Source organism: Tursiops truncatus, chromosome 10 (assembly GCF_011762595.2).
Source record: "Tursiops truncatus isolate mTurTru1 chromosome 10, mTurTru1.mat.Y, whole genome shotgun sequence".
NCBI lineage: Eukaryota > Metazoa > Chordata > Mammalia > Artiodactyla > Delphinidae > Tursiops > Tursiops truncatus.
Genome location: NC_047043.1, coordinates 29,067,785 through 29,089,950, shown reverse-complemented (window position 1 = coordinate 29,089,950; position 22,166 = coordinate 29,067,785). Strand labels below are relative to the sequence as shown.

Below are 22,166 nucleotides of genomic sequence, written 5' to 3'. Positions count from 1 at the left end.
TGTAATTCTGCAGATTTACTCAGTGTGGGAGGACCTAAACATATGGTCCCCCTTTCAGACCAAAAAGACACTCTAGGTATTTATATTTAAAATGTACATATAAACATCCTTTGCAACTATTATGTAGTTTGAGTGTGCCCTGGGTTCTTTTGTCAGTATTACGGTTTATGAATAGACAAAGCAGGTAGCAATTGCTTTTACGGCTTCATGCTTTCTTGGCCTGGAAGAGTAGGGAAAACCATGGGACGGTTCTCCCTGCCCCATTCCCCAATGGCTACAATTTTATAATTGGAAAGTCATCTCTTTGTGTTAAGGCTTTTCTTGCAGGCGTGATGCCGATCTACCTCTGTTAGCCATTGGCTTGCACACGTGTGTGACTAAGTCTGACTCACTCAGAGGGGCATAGTTTGTAGGACAGAAAGGCCCTTATAGGAATGGGTCAGTAGGATGGGCATTTTCTTTTGAAAGGCGAGTAAATAGACTGGTCACCCTTGTGTGCATGAATTAAAATTAGTATCTTTTTCTCCTGTTAATTTGTCTCCTGTCAATTTTATTATCAGTCTGGCCGCACAGCTCAAGAAACGTAGAGGGGATAAGCTCCCCTCCACACAGCACCATGCCTTTTGTGCGCCCTTCTCTCTGTCCCCTGACTGTCCCGTGATGCTCTTTAAGGTGCCCTGTACTCTTTGAAGAACAATTTTGCCAACTCTCATGATTAAGAGCATCGCATGACATTTAATTTCCTCTGTGGGATCTTAGCATTTTGGGGTAGAATAGCCAGTGATGTGTTTTGCATCCCACAGCTGGCCAGAGGAATTCCTATTTTTTTCCTAAATGATGTTACGAGCCCTCTGGCCTTCTAGATCATGGATGCGTGACTATATCGGGAGCGCTGTTTATACTCAGATCATGAATTATCTTCCTCGATATAAGAATGGGCAGAAAAAATAAGCAGGACCAACTTTATGTCAGGAGTCTCACATCTTCTATCCATCTGTTTGTAATTTAACGGAGGAATCGGAGGGGCCATACGTTAGACTTATTATCTGATGTTCATTGCATCGGAGTTAGAAAGGGAAGGGATCTGTCCCTGGAGAAAGATAGGCGTGAAGTCAGGAGGTAAGTAATGCTTACACAAAAAAAGGGCTGAGTTAGCCAGTGCACTCGCTGGCTCAATAAAGTATAGGAAACCCCATGGGTATCATCGGGCAGGAGTGAATAAAGAGACTGGCAACGATGACTGTGGGTACTTGAACGTGATGTGGGGAAAGTGGACTGCTACTATACCTCCCCTGCTATATCTTGGACAGCTCGTGAGCATGCATGGTCTAAAAAAAACTACAACTGCAGCATAAACTCACCAAGGGGCCCTGGATAACCCCCCAGAGCGACCTGATTGTGCTTCGCTCACTGCATTCCATCCCCATTCCTCCACACGGGTAGTATTTTAGGACCTGGAAACGTAATTTGCCGTGGAATTTGATAAAATCCTGCTGCAGAAACCTGTTCATTGATTAGGCATGATAGAAAGTCGGTATCAAGCACTTATTTAAGCCGTTTCCCTCCATTAATTTCTTTAGTTCTCACAATGGCCCGGTGAGGTGGGTACTATTATTATTCCTCATTTTATATATGAGGACCCTGGTCCAGAGAGATTAAACAATTTACCTAGTTCACATAGCTAGGTGCTGTCAGAGCTGAGATTTGACCCTAAGAAGTTTGGCTGTAAAGTATACACTCTTAATTCTATACTGTCTCCGATATATCCTAAGATCCTAATAGCACAATGATAATTAATTTTTTGCACAAAGATAATTTGCAAAGTAGTTCACTGGCTTGCCTTTTTAAGTCACTACTTTGGCATTTCCTTTACGTCTATTTATAGTTAATTTTTTTTCTTTCTTTCTTGAAATGATCAGTTCTCAACTTAGCAACACCACAGGGATGAATGTAGGAATCTCATAGTCCCACTGGTACATATTTAACTTGGACTTATCACTTATGGCAAAAGATTAAATATACCAAAGAGCAAGATACATTTTCTGTTGTCAAGCCATGCAATCTAGTAAAAGGAACATCGAGAAAAAAGAACCAACCCCTTCTACAACATTTCCCCCCATTCTTGGACAAGCATGGTACTTTCAAAAAGCAATAATATTCACAGCTACAGATGAAACAGCTGAGGTGAGAAATCTAGTCTGGACACTTCTCTGTCTACTCTTTGCCTGGCTACCTCCCCTAAATTTTTAAAGACCAAGGTCATAAGTACCTTCCTCCAGGACACCCACCCTTTTGCAGCCCTGCCTGGTTATGTGCCCCCGTGTACCCCAGAGGGCCCTGCGTTCCTCAGCCATTGCCTTTGTAGTTGTTGGTTAATGTTCCAGGTGGCTGAGATGGGGCCTGATGACTTGTGTGTTCCTGGTCACTGCGATAAAAGTTTACTGAATGAATGGATGAGTGAATGAGGAGGAAAGGAGTGTTGAGAGATCCAGAGGTAAGTTTGGGTTCTAAACTTTGATATCTTCTGAGAACAAGGACTGTTCTTCAGCCACAGCACCAGGCCGGACACATCAGTCTTGTTCAATGCTCTGAATTCACTGTCCTTTAATATTTGAGGATGAAACTGTTCATCATGTTAAACAAGACTTGTATAAGAATGGTTTGCCACTTTTAGCCACCATGTATTCATAACAGCTTTTCTATCAACTCATTTTATTTTTAGTGGAAATATCTGGAGTGTTTTTCTAAGATACGAGATTAGCGTGTTCAACAGAATGAATAGAGCAAAGAACAACTTATGTTTAGTTGATAATGAATAGTCCAGCTGATCCTGTGTAGGGTCCCTGTGGGGAACTAGTGGGAGGGGAGATTAGAAAGACAGTTGTGGGAAGCCCTAAAGCCATCCAGGCTAAGTAGTTTGCACTCTGTCCTGTAGGGAAAGGGAAACCATAGAAGACTTTTAAGTTATGAAATAACAAAGATGCATATTTACTATCAGAGCGATTTTTAAAAGGAAGCTTAAATGAGTCTAATATTTGTTTGAAATATATCTTTAAGCCACTGGACTTTGGCTTTTATTGGTAATCACAGATTAGTTTACCCCAAGTAGTATCTCAGTGGCTGGAATGTTTTAGTAACTCAATAAATATGAATGCATGACTGACAACAGAAAATTAGTCACCGCAAAAAATAAATCCAAGGAATAATATTACAAGTGTTTTTAGACCAAAAAGATAGACCAAATAGAAAATGTAAGCTCAGCTGAACAATCTGAAGATGACTAGATTAGTGATCTTTCAGGCCAGGAGAAAAAGGACGCAGTGGAGCAGGACTCAGCAAGCATTTTCTGTAAAAAACCAAAGAGCAAATAGTAAAGCTTTGAGAGCCATGTAAGATGTCTGCTGCATTTTTTTCTGTTTGAGCTTTTCGGGAGTTTTTTGGTTTGTTTTTTTGCAATTTTTTCAAAATGTAAAAATATTCTAAGACTGTAGAAAAACAGGCTGCGTGCTGGATTTGATTGTGAACCTCTGTTCTAGGGATTTGGGCCACTAAATAAAATTATTCCTGACCTCCCTTTTTTTTTTTTTTGCGGTACGCGGGCTCCTCACTGACGGGGGCATGAACCCGTGTCCCCTGCATCGGCAGGCGGACTCTCAACCACTGCGCCGCCAGGGAAGCCCCCTTCCTTTTTTTAAACATAATTATCCGTGTTCTTTTATTTTAACGGGTCACAGAAAATTCAAATTTTGATATTAACCATGTAGTTTTACTGAGACCCAACACTAGTAACCTTATGAAAACCCAATAACCTCGGGGACAGAATCTCAAATAGGAAACAAGGAAGCAAGAGAAAGGTCAGTCTTTTTAAGGTCTTTGTAAAGAAGGGGGAGAAGGAGACGGAGAAGGCAGGAAAAAGAAAAAGCAGCAGCAGAAACAAAAAACAAATGAGCCCAGGACTACTTACTAAGAGCCCCTGAGTGTTTATTTATAAAAGAAAACAAGGAATTATTCTCTCAGGTTGAATTTTGCCCTGGCAACATATATCCTTGTTCTTCTCATCCTGCCAGAGCTGTCCCATTTTTAGAATCATGGAACATATTTGCACAGGAAGCTGTTTTATGATGAGACATTTAAAACTCTATTTTGTAAAATCATCTCTGATTGAAGGTGAATCACAAAAGTCTATAAATCTCCCCCAATAACCAATTCCAATTCCACAACTTATTTCATAAGAAGAGTAGATAGAAAAAGCAACCTAGTCCCTGTCAGAGCCTTTTTTATAAGGAACTGGGTTCATCGATGTCAAAATTTTGGAAGATGCTATAGGCGAGAGAGCAAGTATTTTTGCTAATGATCTTGATGGCCCGTCTTGGATTGGCTGCCTAAGGAAAGTAAACAAACAACTTGATGTGCTGCATTTCAAATGTATTGTGGAGCTGGTCTCTTCTCCTCATCCTATTGTGAGTACCCTAAATACAATTTCTGAATTTGGTTGGCCTTTCAGGTGGTGTTGATGCTTTGAAAAATGTTTCTTTGGTCTAAGGACTGAAACAAACAAGAAATGATACAGTGAAATGATCCAGAAGGAGGCTGAAAACCGTCTCTGAGGAAGAGGGGTGACAGTGCCCCTGAGTGAATTCAAATTTCACGGCCACCACTGGATGCTTACCTAGGTTCAGAAAGTTTTTAGAAGACTCAGATGAAATCTCTGAAAGCATACAGCCTGAAGGACAGACTTTTGATAGTCACAAGGAATATGGAAGAAAAAAGTGGGGGAGAAATATTCAGAGAAAAGTAAGAGTCATCCTGTTTCAAATATGCTCCACTCTGAACTCACTTGCCGTAGGTGCTGTTGATTCTAATCCTTTTCTTCTACGAATGGCTCACGTGCAGGTGCTTGTATAAATACACCATTGGTCCAGCTGGCCTTTTGCTCTGCTAAGAGAGAAATCATAAAGAAATCCAAGAATCCGACTGCTCATCTATCCTTCAACTAGCCAAGCACAGACTACTATTCTAAAATGCCCTTGAACAGTAAGAAGCTATAAAGCCTTATCATGATAGTTCTTAAGAAAAATCGCAGAGGAATGTTTTAGAGGTGTTGGGGATATGAGTCCTGAACAGAAAGGGAAAATGGAGAGTAAATATAAAATAATAAAAGCAGAAGTTGCAAAAGAGATGCTAGTAATGGTCCCCCAGCTCTGCATCCTCCCTGCCCCCTTTGCCCTTTCTCCAGCGGCATCCCAGGGTGCTCCATGTTTGTACACTGCACATCTTATATGTGAGTTTTAAATCATGCTCGACTAACAGAGCCAAGTAAACCAGGCTGAGACTTGGCTAAAGATATAGAGGCCAAAGGAAAGCCTCACTAGAACTCCACGGGACTGAGGGTGATCTGTCTGGAAGCTATATAAGGCATAGAAAGAGGTCGTTACTCCTGATTTTGGGGAAAATATCCGTTAGGATTTGGACATTGGAATTTATGTAAGTATAAATGTCGTACTTGGTATGTTCCAGCTATTTACCCATAACTCAGTAAGTGGACTTCCCTGGTGGTGCAGTGGTTAAGAGTCTGCCTGCCAATGCAGGGGACACGGGTTTGAGCCCTGGTCCAGGAAGGTCCCACATACTGTGGAGCAACTAAGCCCGTGCGCCACAACTACTGAGCCTGCGCTCTAGAGCCCGCGAGCCACAACTACTGAGCCCACATGCCGCAACTACTGAAGCCTGTGCACCTAGAGCCCGTGCTCCGCAACAAGAGAAGCCACTGCAATGAGAAGCCCGCGCACCACAACGAAGAGTAGCCCCTGCTCACCACAACTAGAGAAAGCCGGCGCGCAGCAATGAAGACCCAGCACAGCCAAAAAATAAATAAATTGAAAAAAAAATAACCCAATAAGTTTTCTTAATTTCTCCATTTACAAATGAGTTAAGTGAAGCACAGAAAGGTTCAGTAACTTGCCCTAAGTCACACAGCTAGTAAGTGACAGAGCCAGAATTTAAACTGTCATGTCCCACCTGGAACCTCAGAGTTGGGATAAAGACTATTTTAAGCTGAAGATATTTGAAATTCAAAAGATGCAGAAACAAGTCTTCTCAGAGCTTCCTTTATCTGACCAAAAGCAGAGACTTCTGAGAAATTAGGGCTGCCATAAATTCCCTCTAAGGGGCAACTTCTACTCCCCAAAGTAAACCTACCATAGATCCCTCTTTGGGGTAGATCTGTGGTCCTGAAGAAGACAAAAGACCACTGATACCTGTGCAGACAAACATTATCACAAACTTTATCTCCTATTTTTCTAAAAACCCATTTGTCTTCCTAAAGATGCCTATTTGTTCTTTCCCTAGAAGCCTTTCTCCCCCTCCCTTTCCTCTGCTAAGTTAGGTGTACATATAAGCCTTTAACTGTAGCCGTGTAACGCAGCAGCTACTTCTTTTCTAGACCCCTGTGTGCAATACGAATCACCCCTTTCCTCCTGTTGACCTTTTTTCAGCTTAACTGGCAGCCTCCTGTTATTAAAACTAAGAGAGAAGAGAAGCAAGACTTCCCTCCCCTACAAAACCCAGGCATGTTGGCTATAGAATCCACGCTCTAAATCAGGGTTTCTCAACCCCAGCACAATTGGCATTTGGACTGGACAGTTCTTTGCTGGGGGCCATCCTGTGCATTGTAGGTTAATAGCATCCCTGGCCTCTTCCCACTAGAGGCCAGTAGCATTCACGGCTCCCCCCACCCCGCCACTGCCCCAGTTGTGACAACCAAAGATGTCTCCAGACATTGCTAAATGTGCCCCGGGTTGAGAAGCTCTACTCATTATTCTGCCTCTCCCTGCTCTGGTGTCGCATTTCTAGGAAGCCTTTCCTTTTTTTTTGCTGCGCTGCATGGCTTGCAGGATCTCAATTCCCTGATAACCGGACCACGGATTGAACCCGGGCCATGACAGTGAAAGCCCGGAATCCTAACATTAGACCATCAGGGAACTGGGAAGCCTTTCCTGATTCTCCTCTGTCAAGGCTGATATTTATTGAGATATTACTATGTGCTAGGTGATGCCTAGCTTTTCACATGTACTTGCTTGTTTCTTCCTCACAAGGAAACTGTGTGGTTGGTCTTATTATTACTTGCTTCTATAAATGAGAAAATGAACTCAGCCCAGTTAAGACCCTGCGCGAAGTCATAGGAGCCCTGAAGCTGGGATCCACCCAGGGTCTGTCGCTTTCCCGCACATGTGCTCTGACCCTCCCACTGCCTTACATCATCAGGCCCTGTTTATAGCTTGGTCCTCCTCCACTTGTCTGATTGTTTGAGAGCAGAGACCAGTGTGTCCCCAACACCCAGGCACCACACAGCGCTCAGCTCAATGTTTCTAAAGTGAGTAAAGAAGAAACAGTAGATTAAAATCTTCCCAGCTCCAAAGGGGGACATTGTGTAAACCACACACAAGTTCCCTACCCAAGAGAGGCTGCCAGGCCAACTGTACAAAACAGAGTATCCAGGACCTCACTGGACTCAGAACTCAGAACATTCTTCATTAGAAAAACTTCAGAAATGATACAGGTTGTACATCTGAATGTTTCTTTTTTTTTTTTTTTTTTTTGCGGTACGCGGGCCTCTCACTGTTGTGGCCTCTCCCGTTGCGGAGCACAGGCTCCGGACGCGCAGGCTCAGCGGCCATGGCTCACGGGCCCAGCTGCTCCGCGGCATGTGGGATCTTCCCAGACCGGGGCACGAACCCGTGTCCCCTGCATCGGCAGGCGGACTCTCAATCACTGTGCCGCCAGGGAAGCCCGTTTCTCTGTTTTAAGGCATCTCCTTAAAATTAAGTCAAATGACCTGAGAGAGAGGACCCAAATAGATGGCAAATTCTTTCTCAAAATAAACATGACAGGCCTTTAGGATTAAACCACTTCATCCCCAAATTGTTGAATACATGACTTCATTCCAAATGAAGTTTTATAGGTAAATGTTGTTTAATAAAATGCAACAGAGGGTTAATATAATTTCCCCTCTCCCAGAAGTGAAATATTTTCTCTCATATCAGCATCTCAGCCCTGGATGGGATGCTGAGATCGTAACTAGGACTTGAAGGTGGGCTTTGTTTCACACTTTATGTCATTGCTCTTCTCCAAGGCTCTACATGCCCCTTCTGCCCCTGACAAGCCTAAGGAAAGAACATTAACCTTGGAGTTATAACTGGCTTGAGCCTTGGTCCTGCCACTTACTAGATGAGGAACATTAAGTAAATCTCCACTTTTCTGATTAGTTTTTTTATCTGTATGATGAGAAACATTCCATGATCTTTTTCTCCTAGTGCTGTCGTAAGATTAGGTAATAAAGGAACCTATTAGTTATGTTTTCAAAAATGATTTCCCTGCCTCAGGAGAGTTTCACTCAGTTGGGGTTCTTGAAGCGACTACTGAGTAGTGTTTTTCAGGCAGTTGTCTGAGGGCTTTTGTGAGGTTCTGTGTCCCTTTTTTGGACCGTTCTATCTTTGCATTCATCACTCCCCCTCCCAGACGCTATCAGCACTGCTGGGGAAGACACAGAACCACTCTTGGGGGTGTTCATCCAGGGAAAGTCACACTGGGTTCTCTCCTGTCCTCAGCACTCAGCAGTCCCCAAGCTAAGGGAAATGTGGTTGGTGGCCTTGAGGAAATAAAGGAAACAAACCTGAAGTGTGTGACAAAGGGTCAGTGGGGGAAGCGGGGATGAGTGGTCCAGTGGCCTTGCCTGGAAGGTTTGGACCACAAGGTGGTTTCTGAACCAACTGTGTGCACATGTGCCTTCAGGGTTTTTTTTTGTTTTGTTTTGTTTTTTCTTTTCAGCCCATGATGTCTGGGTAACTTCATCATTAACTTGATTTCAGAACTAAATGTTCTTGCTTGGGCAAAGTCATTTTTGCTATACGTAGGAACATTTCTCTTATCCTGTCCCTTCTTTCTGGCTTACGCCATTCATCCTGGACTCAGAATCTATTTGATTTTTTAAAAATGAGATTCAACAACCCCTGTGAATGTCTGACTCTAAATGTGACATTCTATTTGAATGGGAGAAGTTAGAGCAGGTTAGGAAATGGGCCAGTGGGGTCTTTGTTTCTGAAGAGATAGGAAAAGAGCTTTGTATACAGCTGGCATTATGAAAATTATTTTTCCTGGTTTTACATATATTGCTGTTTTTCTCGATGGAAGGTGAAGGAAATATTTACAATATTGCTCCTCTCTCGTGGTTAGGACTTTTAGGATTGTGAAAAAACTTTCTACATTGTGGTTTCTCAGGAAATATGGGAAATAAAGAGAAAGGTCTTTCTTCTCTGGAAGATAATGGTAAAAAGTGTTTGCATCGACACACAGGCATATCCCAGGCAAAGCCTGTCACACAGTATCTAGCCATGCTGTGGGACGGAGACACTTCTCCCCAAGCAGAGACCCTTTCAATGGATAAAGAAGTTGTGGTACATAGATATGGTGGAATATTACTCAGTCATAAAAGAGAATGAAATAATGCCATTTGCAGCAACTTAGAGATTATCATACTAAGTGAAGTAAGTCAGACAAAGACAAATATGATATCACTTATATGGGGAATAAAAAAAATGCTACAAATAATTTATTTACAAAACAGAAATAGACCCACAGACATAGAAAGCAAATTTATGGTTACCAAAGGGTAAGGGGGGAGGGGTAAATTAGGAGTTTGGGATTAACAGATCCACACTACTATATATAAAATAAACAGCAAGGACCTACTATTTAGCACAGGGAACTATATTCAATATCTTGTAATAACCTATAAGGGAAAACAATCTGAAAAAATATATATATATGTGTGTATATATGTTATATATATATATATATATTAGTTATATAACTGAATCACTTTGCTGTACACCAGAAATGAACACAACATTGTAAATCAACTATACTTCAATTTAAAAAAAAAAAGACTCTTCCCAGTAAAACATTCACTATTACTCTCCTCAACTGGGAATCCAGAGAACCGTTTCTCCTCCACTTACCAGGAGCACTGGAACACGTTTCCTTTTTATTTGTACACCCTGGATTTTAGAATCACCATCTACGGGAGAAAGGAAAGAGGGGAACATTGTGAAAAACTGTGTCACAAGGATTAAGTGGCCACGTCAGGGAAAGGTTTCCTGGCTCTCATTTCTCCCGGCCCTATCGGGCAATCGGCAACCCCAGTGAAGTCTAGGAATGAAGCTGGGTTTGTTATTGCCTCTCATTCTGTGGATTGTGACTCATTAGCGAGCCCTGAAATCAGTTCAGTCTGACTCACTTTGGCCCCATGACTCCTCTGGACTGAAATTGCGGAGTTAAAGCTGAGATCCCCATCACCTAGCCTGCATTAAGAAGCTCGCTGCTGTTGCATTAGATTCTCCGATTTCTATAGGTGTATCTCTGAGAGAGTTTCCTAACCTGGGGTTTGTGGTCCATTGGTTGTCAAATTCATTTAGGGGTTGGTAACTACATTTTAAAAATAATGAAGGGGACTTCCCTGGTGGTCCAGTGGTTAAGACTTTGCACTTCCACTGCAGGGGGCACGGGTTAGATCCCTGGTCAGGGAACTAAGATCCCGCATGCCAGACAGCCAAAAAAAAAAAAAGAATACAATGAATTGGAATAGGAATATCAGAGTATCAGAGTACACTACATGTAACAAGGGTAGCCATTATTTTATGAAAACTTTCAGTTTATACACACACACACACACACACACACACACGTATTCGTGTACTGAGACTCAATGTAAAAAGTATTTTCAACTGTGGGTCCCAATATAAACAGATTTTAAAAATCAGGTGGAACAGGGCAGAAAATGTAATAGCTGTCATTACAAGGTCAGCAACCCTCTACCCAGCGGGGCTCCCCAAGCCCACTCAGCCATGCAGTCTTCCCTTTTATAGGCTGGGGTGGGGGCCGGGGTAGAGGTTACAAGTCTAGTTTTGCTATTTTGTAACTCCGTAAGTAATGTGCCTAGTACCTTGCTTTAGAATGTAGGGCTGCTACATCCTCAAGAGGTATTCTCAGAATTGGGGCTTTAGATGCATTTGGGGAGACAAATGGAAAATAAACACGATGCCAGGCACCAGGAGTACAAAATAAACAAGGGTCCCAATTCTCTACCTTCCGAATAACTGCTTTCTGCGTAGTGGGAGCGGGAACCCCCAGAGTGGCTTCCAGGAAACGGAAAGGGAAAATGCCATGTAAGAGCAGCCATTCACGAACCCTCACCTACAGTTGTCCTCCTCGTGGTCCAGACCAGAATTGGGAACTTAATACTATTTAAGGAAACAAATTTAACTTGCGAACTGGTAGAGGTTTGCCATCAACTCCCCAAACGACCACTGGAAAAACCTACTGATCAAGCAAAGCCAAGTTTATTGGACCCACTGCAGCGAAGGGGAACTCCACTTTGGCAGTCTTATGTCCCAGAGGGGAGGCCCCCAGAGGTCACTTGCAGGATTTTGTTGCTGGGAGGGGCGGGTACCAAGGGGTTTAAGGCAGGTCTTTCAAGGCAGAGGACTGATTGTGAACTGGACAAAATTTATGACATCATATACTTTGGGTTGGTAGGTGCAACAAGCATGCGTCTTGAAGTGAATCTAGAAAGTGAACTGCTGTGCGATCAGTGAAGGCGTTGCCCAGGTGCGCCCTCTATGGTCTCGATAGGGGAACTGCTTCTCCATTTCAGCAAACTGGACAGATGTATTTGCAGGAATTTTCTTACACAGTCCAATTATTATTAAAGAGTCTCATTTTCCTGGGAAATAATTTTCTGGAATAAATAGTTAAGTCACACTGACTCATGAATGAAAGGGTTTACTTATCTTGGTTATTGAGAAGCTGCTGAAACAGGATTTCTAGACATAAATAATTTATGAATTTTTAACAGTTAATTTCCATCCTGTCTAGTGTTTTGGGAAGGAATTAGAGCCAATGATATACTATCAGGTACCGCTACTGTGTTTAAAAACCGGCTGGGGGAACATGTGAAAGGAAAAGAATGCTTGGAATTGGGATTAGGTTGTTGAATTTCCTTGGAATTTGTAAGTTTTGAAAATTTCCAAGGGAGAATAAGGAAAGTGAACACAGAGGCAGAAATTGGAGTAATGTGGCCACAAACCGAGGAATGCCAACAGCCTCCAAAGCTGAAAGAGGCAAGAAACAGATGGTCCCCTAGCAACTCTGGAGGGAGGTGGCTATGTCAACACCTTGCTTTCGACCCAGTGATGTGAGTTTGAACTTCTATCCCCCAAAGTTATGAGAGAATAAATTTCTCTTGTTTTAAGCCCCCAAGTTTGTGGTCATTTGTTATCGCAGCCATTGGAAACTAATACAGGGAATGAAAGGGGCATTTCTTCTTTCACAGGGAGAAGAAACCTTCCTCTGAAAACACACTCTACACTCCCCCTAAGTCCTGTGAAATAAATTCTGGCTTCAAGGATTCTGGAAAAGAAGCATCTGGCATTGTTGGCCCTTATAAACCTCTGCCAGCGAGGAAAAACTACTGTGTAACAGTTTGGGGAAGAGCAAGCAATAGCGCCTGCCACATGATGCAGTGACCACGTCACAGGCAGCAGGAGGCAGATGCAACCGTACTGGCCAAATCCCAGAGCCCAGCACTGGTATCTGAATTCAAGAGTTGACTGCACTCTTCAAATGAGTGGCTTTACCAGCGTCGGGGTCTGACTGTCTTTCTTACCAAGGGAGTCAATGGATCCCCACATTCTTCCTTGGCAGTGTCTGGCCACTTTTCCCAGGGTGAGTTCTTACCCTGCCATGGCTTGGCCGACCTTCCCAAGTAGCTCCCAGCCAGGGAAATCCTTCTTGAGGTAGGTGAGTTTCCTTAGCAACACTCAGCCACAGCATTCCGTGCTCTGACTCTTGGTTCTATCTTCCTGGAGGCTGTCCACAGGCAAAGGAGGTGTGCTCTTAGCTTTCCGCACCTCTATGGATGGCTTCCCTGCAATTCCAGATTTCTAATTCATATACAGGAGTTATCTACGTGACCTTCCTGGTGGAAGGTTCACCAACTGACTTTTCATTGAGGTGGAAGGAAACTTTCTTCTTGCATTCAGGGTTTAGTGTTTATGTGACTATTTGCCTCCCCTTCATGCTAGCTGAGCTGGCTGAAGACTTGAAGGCCTCGGAATAGCTTGGCTTCTCCTCCAAAGAAAGGGAGAAGCCCTTGCCAGGAGACCTCTATACGTAAGGCATCCACTGGAGTTAAGCATCCTTCAAATCTGACTAGTAGCTCCAACCCCAAGTACATATATTTTTCTTTTTGCTACATTAATTTTAAAAATGTGGAATGTTTTGGGTTTGGCTCACAGAGCATTATAAAACACAAAGTCCTGTCATCTGGAAAATGCCTTTTTTGATACTCTCAAATAGGACTAAATGTAAAAGGAACCCACACAGAGACCACCAGGTAATGTAATGGCTCTTTGCCCAAAAAACATTTGGAGGCAAATTCCTCTGCTGACCCACAACTTGGGACTTAGTGGGGTTTTAAATCTATTACTTGTGGGATTTTCACTCTCCCACTGGGCTGTTAATCTGATTGTTTATTGAAGCTCTGCTGACTTGTTCATTTAATAGTGTTCTCCAGAACAGCCAAGGTCCTTCAGAGAGTAAGTGCTATGGGACTCCAGGCTTTTAGTGGAAACTGACAATATATCACAGGCGACGGAGACCTGGAAGGCTTCAAACAGAAGACGGATGAGAGTCTCTTAGCAGCTCATTTCAAGGCTAGCTCAGGAGTTCCATGTTTGAGCTAACTGATTAAGGCTCTGCCGTGCAGAAAAACATTTGTCATTTCGGTTCCATTAACCCACCTTGCAGGCTTCCCTGGTGGCGCAGTGGTTGAGAGTCCGCCTGCCGATGCAGGGGACATGGGTTCGTGTCCCGGTCCAGGAAGATCCCACATGCCGCGGAGCGGCTGGGCCCGTGAGCCATGGCCGCTGAGCCCGCGCATCCGGAGCCTGTGTTCCGCAATGGGAGAGGCCACAACAGTGAGAGACCCGCGTACCGCAAAAAAAAAAAAAAAACAAAAAAAAAGCCACCTTGCAACTAGAATTCTATAGTAGTGGCCCCAGGGCATTAAAATCCTTCATCACACTAGGAGACCTGGAAGGGGCTCTAAGAAAAATAGCTCGTGGAGACCAAGTGTCCCTGAGAAGGTGACTGTGGTGGACAAACAGTACAAGAAGCAGAGGCAGATGGAATGGGCCCCAGGTGAGATTGCACCATGGCCTAAACACGATTTTGGAGCCACGGTCTTTCTTAAGGATTTTCCCTTTTCTTCCATCCCCCAGCCTCTCATGAACCTCCGTAAGCATGCTCTTTATTTGTTAGAATCACGCCCACTTTCTGCTTAGACCCATCCTTTTCAAACTTTCTGTCCTCCACGTGGAAATGTCCACATCCTGTCATTAGTCTGTTTAGACTCATTTCTTTCAATCCGGTAAGTGAAGTTGGGTCACACTCATGGCTAATGAGAGCCATCATGTCCTAGAGGGATACTCTCTGATAAAAATATAGTGAGAACCACGTGTATATATATATATATATTTTTTTTAAATTTATTTATTTTTGACTGTGTTGGGTCTTTGTTGCTGTGCGCGGGCTCTCTCTAGTTGCAGTGAGCAGGGGCTACTCTTCGTTGTGGTGCACGGGCTTCTCATTGTGGTGGCTTCTCTTGTCGCGGAGCATGGGCTCTAGGCACGTGGGCTTCAGTCGTTGTGGCGCAGGGGCTCAGTAGTTGTGGCTCGCGGGCTCTAGAGCTCAGACTCGGTAGTTGTGGCTCACGGGCTTAGTTGCTCCGTGGCATGTGGGATCTTCCCTGACCAGGGCTCAAACCTGTGTCCCCTGCATTGCCAGGCGGATTCTCAACCACTGCGCCACCAGGGAAGCCCCACATGTATAATTTTAAAAATTCTAGTGACCATGTTATAAATGAAAAGAAAAAGTGTAATTAATTTTAGGATATATTTTCTTTTATCCCAATATATACAAAATATTTCCATATCAACATATGGCACTGGCCACATGTCAAGTGCTCTATAGTCATGGGTGGTGAGTGGCCATTGCACCTCTACAGTCAGTCTCGTGGCTGTATTATCTGTACTTTAGTAAATCTCATGATAGTACATTCAGCCAGGTCTTGGCATTTCTAGGCAGGAGTGTAGACCAAAGATTTTGTATCAGTAAGTTCTTCCTGGGCCCTTAACTTACCTTGCATGTTGTGCCTCTGATGTCTACATATATGTCTCTTATGATCCTAAAATACCACTTTTGGGAATTCTTAGGAAGAGACAGGATGAGGGAAAACATGTCTCATAATAAATTTACTCCTGTAGGCAAAGTCTAAGGTCAACATTGTAAAAACTTCAGCAATTCAAGGCTGACATTACATACAGTTGTATCAATATACTTATCTCCTTTTCTGTTTGTTGTCTTTTTCAGAGGCTCTGCCTTTTTTCTGCTCCCACCTTCCCTTTTTTCCTTTACTGCTTCTTTGACATCATATTAAAGCCTTAAGTGTGTGGAGCTCTTTTCACTGTCAGGAATATAATTTTAAAGTAAATATACCAAATTAAGAAGAAGAACAAATGGAACATATTGTGAAGTCCACACAATTTTGCTGCATTTATAAGAGCTATAAGATGTTATTCAATGTGGAAAAAGACAGAATTTCAAATCTTGGATTGATATAGAAGCTGTGACCTTGGTGAAAATATTTCTGTCCTAGATTTTCTGATATTTGAGTTCCAGGCTATTGAAACAGGTATCTGTTAGGCATGCTTTCAACTGCAAATAACAGAATACACGTAGAGGTCGGTTTCTTTCTTTTAGATGACAAGAAGCCTGAAGGTAGCTGGGTGCTGGCATTGGTTCTGCTGTTTGACAATGTCGTTAGGAGTACACTCTTTCCACCATCATTAGTGTGTTGGAATTCAACCGCATGTTGCTACCTCATGGATGCAAATGGAAGACACTGAATCCTTATTCAAGGAAGGAAGAGGTTCTTATCAGAAGACTTTTTCTTTCCAAGAACTATGTCCCCTGGGCATCCCCAGCTACAAGAGAGGTTGGGAAAATGTGTGTTTAGCTTTTTAGCCTCTAAAGTGGAAGAGAGAGGAGACTGCTGATTTAGTGAACAAACGATGGCAGTCACCATGTGGTTCTCTCATAGCTGGTATGGTAGCTGACATATGGAGGGCTCCCAAGACGTAAAATAATAATCTAAGCATTTTACAGATATCATTTAATTTGATCCTCATAGCAACTCTTTGACATATGTCTCCCAGTATTACCCCATCGTTTTTTAGTAAAGAAAACTAGATCTAAGGGAGGTAAATTAATTTACCCAAATCACATGGGAATTTTTTTTTTTTTTTTTTTTTGTGGTACACGGGCCTCTCATTGCTGTGGCCTCTCCCGTTGCGGAGCACAGGCTCCGGATGCGCAGGCTCAGCGGCATGTGGGATCTTCCCGGACCGGGTTACGAACCCGTGTCCCCTGCATCAGCAGGCAGACTCTCAACCACTGCGCCACCAGGGAAGCCCCACATGGGAATTTTTTTTGTTGCCCTGCCTTCATCATCCCCAAATAATTACCCCTATAGACATGTAGGTCCCCTTCTACATAACTTACCATAACTTATTGAACTACTTATTAATATTTTATTCAGTGAAGGCAGAGTAAAGAGGGGAAGTAGTCAGGGGTCACTTCTTAGTTTCTGGCTTGAGAACGTGGGATGCGATGGCCCATTTCCCGAGACAGGAAGAGTGGTGTTTGGCAGACATAACGTAAGTTCCATCTTGGATGCATTTACCAGGTGGTAACTGTCAGTCGTTCAAGTGGCTGAGGGTAATAGGTATGAGGAATCTGGAGATATTTCATAGACAGAGTTGACATGGCTTCTATAACATAGATCACAATCAAATCAGTATCACCTTCCTAGATTTCCTTCCCTTAAGGAATAAGGAAGTAAGTAGTTCTTCCAAGGGTGTGGAAGAAACGTAGAGACGACCATTGGCTCAGAGTGGCTCCTTTTCTGCTCACCAGCACTGCGGTAGGTAACTTCTAAGATGGCCACCTCCACATAGCCACATCCTCTTGTAATCAGCTCACACCACCCTTGAGTAGTCTGGGCCTGGTGACTTGTTCCTGATCAACAGAACAATGGCAAAGACGATGGGATGTCATCCCGATGATTAGGTTACAAGAGATTGTCGCCTCTGTCTTGCGAGCAGACTCTCTCTGTTTGCCCACTTGGCTTTCATGGTTGGCCGAAGTAAATGCACATGTTGGAGAGGCCCACGTGGCAAGGAACCAAGGGTGACCTCTGGTCAACGACCAGCAGGGCACAGAGGCCCTCAGTCCAGCAGGCCTTAAGGAACAGCGTTCTGACAATAACCCGAGTGAGCCTGAACGTTTATCCTTCCCCAGTCAAGCTTTCAGATGAGACAAACTGATGCAACCATGTGAGAGGCCCTGAAGTAGAAAAGCCAGCTAAGCTTGGATTCCTGGTCCACAGAAATGAAGATAATATATCTGTGTTGCTTAAACAGCTAACTCTGTGGTAATTTGTTAAATGGCAATAGATAACAAATGCAAACACCCCAAGTTTAGCCATGTGAACAGGGACCAGGCCCACGTAGCAGCTGACTGGGGTATATGCTTACCTAATTCCAAGACGCGAGGGAGGGCAGACTGTCTTGGTGATTCAAAAAGACTGCAGAGAGATTGCTCATCTATGGAAATAAATTACCCAGGTGTCCAATTAAAACCAGAACTGGGAATCAAAGCATTTTGTTCACAGGAGAAATGAGAAAACCCTGAGAGGGATGCAGCTATTTTTAGGCCAGACTCTGAGCAACAGCAGCTGGCATATGGACGAGGCTGAGACTTGCCACATGGGAGGAGACTCTGAGTCTCAGGAGGTAGATAAACAATGAACATAACCTTGCAGTGAAAGGCTTTCGACAGGGCTGAGAATGCCAGGTAATCATCAAGAGGAGTCTCAAGAGAAGTAGATATTCCTTTACTGGAATCCCTGAAAGAATAGGAGTGATCTTAACTTGTTAGATAAATAACAAGAATTCGAATTGATGATCAAAATCACTCAGTACTCCTGTCCTGTGAGCAATTTTCTTTCTTTCCTTTCTCCTCTCCCATCTTTCACAGTAACCACTGATGCTTTGTGTATTAGTCAGCCTGGGCTGCCATAATGAAACTCCCTAAGCTGGGTGGCTTAAACAACAGAAATTTATTTTGTCATAGTTATGGAGGCTGGAAGTCCAAGGTCAAGGTACCAGCAGGGTTCAATTCTGGTGGGGGTTCTCCTTCTGCCTTATAAATGGCCACCTTCTTGCCGTGTCCTCACATGGCCTTTCCCCCGTGTGTGGGGAGAGACGGAGATCTCTGGTGTGTCTTCCTCTTCTTCTTTTTTTTTTTAAATATATATTTATTTATTTGGTTGTCCCAGGTCTTAGTTGCGGAAGGTGGGCTCCCTAGTTGCCGCTCGCTGGCTCCTTAGTTGCGGCATGCATGTGGGATCTAGTTCCCTGACCAGGGATTGAATCCCAGGCTCCCTGCATTGGGAGTGCGGAGTCTTATCCACTGCACCACCAGGGAAGTCCCTCTTCCTCTTCTTATAAGGACACTAGTCCTATCAGATTAGGGCCCCATTCTCTTGACCTTATTGAATACTAATCATCTCTGTAAAGCCCCTGCTGCTAAATACAGTCACATTGGGTGTTAGGGCTTCAACATATGGATTTTGAGTGGGGGGACACAACTCAGTCTGTAACACTTTCCAACCCCTAAATACCTATAAAAAGTAAGCTCAGTTAGGGAAGGAACTTGGATTGTCTTTTTCACCAAGATGTCTCATTTTTCCAAGGCCTATTACAGTGCCTGGAGCCTAGTAGGTTCTCAAAAAATGTTTGTTGAGTGAATGAATGATGGAGTCTTTCTTTCCCATCTGATTAAGATCACAATTGAGGAGTCTGTGAGAATAAGCCAAGTAGCCAGGTATATATTTTTTCATTAAAGGTGGACAGTTTTCACATTGTCTTGTATAAAGTCCTTTTCAGTTTTATTATATGATTTGTGTATATCATTAGGATATCGAATCATCAGATTTATTCACCCATTTCATTCATCTAAGATTTATTGAGCACCTAATAGATGCTCAGCACAGGATCAGAGTGCTGTGGGTCAAGCTAAGGAGGGTAAGACACCTTCCTTACTCCTAAAACATTTGCCACGTGCTTATTGAGGGATGTGGAGACCTCGGGGAGCAGTTTTGTAACCTCAGAACTATAATATACAAAAAAGAACCATTGAAAGAGCCCACTTTGCTTCCCTGATGATTAGTAAGAGAATCTAATCCTAAGTAAAACAGAAAGGATACCTGCTAGAAGGTGGAGCTTTCTTGATGGCAGGGCTGCGTAAGAACTGGTAGAAGTAGTTCAGGTAAGATTTGGAAGCACTTTAAAACTTATTCGCGTAAAACTCCATTACAAGGCACCTGAGAGAATAAGAAATGAGTGTTTTGTGATTGCCTCTCACCTTCTGCCACGCTCCCATACACAAATAGGAGCACGCGCCAGTATTTATCTTCAAAGGTGCAGGGAGGGGAGAAAGGAGGCTGAGGAAGGGAGGGAAGGACTGCAGTGCATGGCAGGCAGCCCGGCTCTGGAAGCAGGCAAGGGGCGGACGGGTCCCTGTGTTTTTAGGACCCTCCTGACTGATCTTCCCAGACTGTGCCAACATCTATGAGGAAATTCTTCAAATCTTTGCTGCCTTTCCTGGGAATCCCAGGCAGCCACAAGACCCAGAGTTGTCCGCAGCGGTATTTAAGCTGAAAAGGATAACCGCCTCAAGGTGGCATCAAATTACAGCCAGTCCTGCTGAATCTGAAGCTGGCCAGCAGCTTGGGCTTGCCCTGTCACTCCTTAATCCCCAGATAACTCGATCCATGTTTTACACATTTGCATGTTTGTATCCCACTTATTTTGTTATGATTTTCCCCAGTATTTTTGAATTGTTTAGTTCCCTGTGGGGCCTTGCATAGATCAGCTACGGACCTGTCTGAGTGTAGGAAACTGAACCTGTCTTGCTCATGCTTCTCTCTGCTCAGGGATCAATGAATCCAGGGACTCAGGGCCAACTTCCACTGTCCAATTCCAGAAAGAAAGAACGACAAGAGACCAAAGATCGGAACTGTCACTACCTGAGCCCAACACTCCTGGAAAGGTCTGCGTACCCTTCTGGGACCGGAAACAACGTTAGATACAAACCAAGACTGTGCACTTTGCAGGAAATCACTGAGCTGGTGACAGACCCAGAGTGGGGCTGAGAAAGCCCTAGGACAGGAATGAATAGTAATGCAGAAGGAGTCCTGCCACCCTGGAGAGTTTCACACTTTGTGTTAGTGTCCCTGCCGTCTATTCGGTGTTGGGTATTTCACCTGTGGCATCAGCTAGTGTCCCGTGGGCATTAAATGAGGTCAAATAATGTAGCATGTGTGCCAGCACTTTATCAACCCTCAGGTCCAGCGGTGAGGTATGGGTCAGCTCTAGCTGCCACCACTGTCCATCATTACTACTACTACCCCAACAGGGGTGGGGTGCAGCGTCCTGTAGTCTCTAGACACAGACAGCCCGAGCTCGAAGCTCAGCACTTTGGGCTATTCATTTAACTTTTGTTCATCTAGGCCTCCTCCCTGGAGAGTCGGAACTAGAAAGCCTCAGGCATCGGGGGTACTGGGTACCACTGGGGCACATGGCGGTGGGAGTGAGCCTCTGCACGAAGGCAGCTTGCAGACTGAATGGCTGTCTTTTCTGTGGGCCCCTAGACTGCAGGCAGCCAGACTTCAACCCTCTAGGCAGGAGATCGGCTCTTCGTTGTGAATTTTAGTTAATGATAATGCGTTAGTATTGGTTCATTAATTGTAATAAATGCACCTTAACTAATGTAAATGATTCGTGGTAGGGGAAGCTGGGAACAGTGTTTATAGAAACCATCTGTACTCATTGCACAGCTTTTCTGTAAATCTAAACTGTTCTTAAAAATAAAGTCTAATAGGAAAAATGGAGATTAAGTGTTGTATCGAACTCCATAATTGTGTAATTAAATTATTCCTAAACTCCAAAAAGGGGACAATACACATATACACACTACTGTATTTAAAATAGGTAACCGACAAGGACCTACTGTATAGCACAGGGAATTCTGCTCAATATTCTGTAATAACCTAAATGGGAAAAGAATTTGAAAAAGAATAGATACATGTACATGTATAACTGAATCACTTTGCTATACACCTGAAACTAACACAACATCGTAAACCAACTATAGTCCCATGTAAAGTAAAAATTAAAAAATAGGGTTATATTGTCTATAAAAAGAAGGGAGGGATACAGAGAGTTCGAAGCCCTACAGTGAAACTGACATCCAGGTTAACCTGCAGTGAAGTTCATAGTTAATGAGATCCACTTATAACCACACAAGGAATCCAATCACATGCTCATTGTTTCACCCAAAACATGAGCAAAGCACCAAGGATCACAGGACCTTGGAGAGAACTCCTAACACAGAGTTTCTCAACCTCAGCACTCTTGATATTTGGGGCCAGATAATTTCTTCTCGTGGGGGCTTACTGTGCATTGTAAAACCCTCAGCAGCGTCCCTGGTCTCTACCTATCAGCTATTAGTAGCACAAGTCCCCAGCTGTGACAACAAAAGTGTTCCCTGTGAACAAAATATTTCTCTGTAGAGAACTTCTGCTCAAGTATGAGAGAGAGAGAGAGAGAGAGAGAGGGAGAGAGAATTATCCAAATAAATAAATAAATAGTTAAAAAGGAAATAGGAAGAAAAGAGAATGTGCAGGAAATAGTAAAAATAAGCAAAAAAATATCTCCAGAGTGAGAAGATAATGTATTCATAAAACAAGAACAGGAGGCAATATGAAAGAAAAATTCTGACAATGAAATATAAATAGAATACATGTTAACAGAAAGAAAAAATTAAATAGAAGGTTAAAGAGAAAGTCGAAGAAATTCCCTAGAAAATAGAATAAAAAAGGCAAAGAGACAGAAAATTGTAGAGAGAAAAGAAAAAAATTAGAGGAT

General features: G+C 43.3%; 1 long non-coding RNA gene across 3 annotated transcripts; it reads right to left on the bottom strand.

Annotated features, from left to right (window-relative positions):
• Positions 1-213: 213 nt before the first annotated feature.
• Positions 214-13,380, bottom strand: LOC141279726 (uncharacterized). 3 transcript variants are annotated; one of them, XR_012334434.1, is made up of 4 exons: positions 12,722-13,380; positions 10,017-10,075; positions 4,838-4,938; positions 214-3,346 (listed from the first exon to the last, which is right to left on the bottom strand). It is a non-coding gene; the product is annotated as an uncharacterized lncRNA (long non-coding RNA). The 3 variants fall into 3 exon arrangements; XR_012334436.1 differs by having other exon boundaries at positions 4,838-4,935; XR_012334435.1 differs by having other exon boundaries at positions 12,793-13,380.
• Between the last annotated feature and the right edge of the window lie 8,786 nt (positions 13,381-22,166).